Source organism: Phacochoerus africanus, chromosome 4 (assembly GCF_016906955.1).
Source record: "Phacochoerus africanus isolate WHEZ1 chromosome 4, ROS_Pafr_v1, whole genome shotgun sequence".
In the NCBI taxonomy this organism is placed as follows: Eukaryota; Metazoa; Chordata; class Mammalia; order Artiodactyla; family Suidae; genus Phacochoerus; species Phacochoerus africanus.
In genome coordinates this window covers 46,099,050-46,102,384 of record NC_062547.1, presented here as the reverse complement: position 1 = coordinate 46,102,384, position 3,335 = coordinate 46,099,050, and the positions used below count along the sequence as shown (strand labels likewise).

The 3,335-nt window shown below is 43.2% G+C and overlaps 1 pseudogene; it reads right to left on the bottom strand.

Annotated features, from left to right (window-relative positions):
- Positions 1-374: 374 nt before the first annotated feature.
- Positions 375-2,085, bottom strand: LOC125125356 (40S ribosomal protein SA-like; annotated as a pseudogene).
- Between the last annotated feature and the right edge of the window lie 1,250 nt (positions 2,086-3,335).

Sequence of the window (3,335 nt, the reverse complement as noted above, 5' to 3'; positions counted from 1 at the left end):
GGTAGAGAAGAGCTTTCCTCTCCTAGAAGGGATTTGCAAAGACTAGGGTAGGACCTGCAGGCACCAGAGCAAGGAGGGGTCTCTGGAATATGCAGAAAACCTGGAGGACTTGGCAGTAATCTTTGCAAATGAGGTAAGTAGCTGCCCACCTGCCTTGCTCAGAGGGTTAACCTGGCTGAAAAAAGAGAGTGTATACTTAAAAGGAAAATCAGAAAGGAAGGACTGAAAAATATGATCCAACCAGTTAATTTTGTCAATTTCAATCTCACCTGAGCTAACATTTGAGATGCTTGGTCTGGCCTTTTTTTTTTTTTTTTTTTTTTTTTAAGAAACTATCTTCCATCAACTATTTCCATTTTAAGAGTTTGTGGAAGAATAGCCTAAGACCACTCAGTGGTTGTTCCTGCCCATTCCGTGGCCTGAGCAGTGGGAGCTGCAGACCAATTTTCAGCAGTGGGCTGAGCACTCAGTCTTCAGTGAGGAATTGCTGAGTGTACACGGAGGGTGCCTGCATGCCTTTGGACCAGCCTGCGACCTCAGGTTGAGTAGCAGTGAACTCAGGAGCAATCCATTCATCCTGAAATTCCTCCTTGGTCACAGCCTTCCTGGCTGCCACCTGCTCTTCCTTTTTTTATATATATGATTTTTATTTTTTTTCCATTATAGTTTATTTACAGTGTTCTGTCAATTTATACTGTACAGCAAAGTGACCCAGTCATACATACATACATATATATATATATATATATTCTTTTTCTCACATATCCTCCATAATGTTCCATCACAAGTGACTAGATATAATTCCCTATGCTATACAGCTGGATGCTCTTCCTTTTTAATCACTTCACAAACTCTGTAGAAGTAGAGGTCAGGAATGACCTCCCATGGGTGTTCATAGGAGATGGTGTCATGCATGGGCAGAACCTCCCGGGCAAGCATCACAGCATCAGACCCACTGAGTGAGCTCCCTTGTTGCACAGGATGGCGATGTCCACATAATGCAGAGGAGACTGTGTTACACAGAGCAGTGGTAGGTGAGTGAATCTAAGAGGCCTCTGTGAGAGGCTGGTGGTCAGCCCTGGGATCATTAACCACCAGAAGTCTTGGCTCCTGGAAGCCTGCTTGGATCTGGTTAGGGAACCTTGCAGGAGTGAAACAGCCAGCAATAGAAGTGGCTCCAGTGGCAGGAGCAAACTTTAGCACAGCTCACTGGCCAGCATTCCGGGAGGATATGTCATTGACATCAGCTGAGTTTTCAATGGCAGCAATGGCAGGAGCTGCCAACAGAAGCTTCTTCCAGGTTCTCTTCAGATTTATGATATAGATGCCCTCACTTTTTCTTTTGTAGATGTACTGTTCTCCATTTGGAAGTCCAAGTTGGTTCCACCTAAGTGGGTTCCTGCTACAAAAAAAAAATTTTTTTTCTTTTTTAGGGCCGCACCCACAGCATATGGAGGTTCCTAGGCTAGGAGTCGAATCAGAGCTGTAGCTGCTGGCCTACGCCACAGCCACAGCAGTGCAGGATCCGAGCCACATCTGTGACCTACACCACAGCTCACAGCAGCACCGGATCCTTAACCCACTGAGCGAGGCCAGGAATCAAACCTGCATCCTCATGGATACTAGTCAGATTCATTAACTGCTGGGCCAGGATGGGAACTCCAGGTTCCTGCTACAAGGAATTTGAGGACATCCTCCTCCTTTATATAAAGGACATCAAGGGTTCCAGACATTGTGAAAGTTTCCCTTTAAGTTACAGTGGGAATCCAGAACTCTGCCACATGGACTGTGTAGCATGGAAGGCTGGCCTGGCATTTGGAATCCACTAATAAAGGCTTTCAGATTTCATCTAATAAAGGGACCAAGATCTATTAACAAAATGGCAATAACTCTAAAAATCGTTTAAGATTTCTTAAACGTCCATAACTGTTGGAGGTAAGAGTTGGAAGATACCAATAAATAGAACTTCTTCCTGCCCAGCTTTTCAACAAATTGAGAAATAAAAGATTAAGACAGATGGGTTCAGACAGACGGGCCTTGGCTGGTGGCTTAGTAGGTTAAGGACTTGGTGTTGTCACTTCTGTGTCTTGGGTGACTGCTGTGGTACAGGTTCAATCCCTGGCCCGGGAACTTCTGTATGCCATGGGCATAGCCAAAAAAACAAAAACAAAAACAAAAAACAACAACAAAAAAAAACAAAACCAGAAACGAAAACCACCAAGAAAGCAAGATTAAGACAGAGTCAAAAACAATAATAAGAGCTCAAACTTCTGGAGCACTTATTTTGTAACAGGCTCTGTTTTTTTAATTTTTTTTTTGCTTTTTAGGGCCTCACCCATAGCTTATGTAAGTTCCCAGGTTAGGGGTCCAATCAGAGCTGGCCTATACCACAACCATAGCAATGTGGGATCTGATCCACGTCTGTGACCTACACCACAACTCACGGCAACACCAGATCCCCTACCCACTGAGCAAGGCCAGGGATTGAACCTGAATCCTCATGAACACTAGTCAGGTTTGTTTCTGCTGAGCCACAGTGGGAACTCTTAACAGGCTCTGTTCTAAGTGCTTGATATATATGAACTCAATATTTGCAACAATTCTGTGAGTAGATACTTTTAGTCCCACTTTTGTAGGTGGAGAAATGGAAGCATAGGGAAATTAAGTAACTTGCCCAAAGTCACATAGTTATTATTAAGTGGAAAATACTGAGGTATTAACCAGTTTGGATCCAGAGTCTAAGCACCTAACCACTACACATATTGAGCACATTTATAATGGATAAAACCTGATGTTGGAGAATGTGATTTGCACCTACAGACAAGACGGATTCCTAGTAATGAAACCCTAGTCATGCACAGTGCTGAATTTCTACAGTCTTCCTTTTATGGGGCCTATTTCTGGAAAATTTGGGGCATGGAAGAGCAGAGAAATTATCTTCTTCATAGGCAGTCTGGCTGCAAGGAGAGGGAGAGAAGAAAGAGGGAGAGAGAGACAGATAGACAGACAGATAGAGGAGATAAACGGGGAGCTTACCTAAGCATGCCCACCTTTTTTTCTCATAGTTATCAATCAGATTAAGTAAATTCTTCTCTCCTAAGGGGGAAAGATTTGAGGGATGGAGGAATTTAGGGGTATTACACCAGTGGAGCCCCTTCTACATAGAAGGAAACATCAGGTATTGGAAAGAGGTATTTTCCCCTCAGTGTAATGTCCTATTTCTTTTTTAGTTCTCAATATCAATGCCACATTGTGCTAGAATTATTTGCTTGTCTGTCTCTATCTCCTTCTTCCTGCCTCACTTAACGTTGCTTCTTAATAGTAGAAATCTTTTT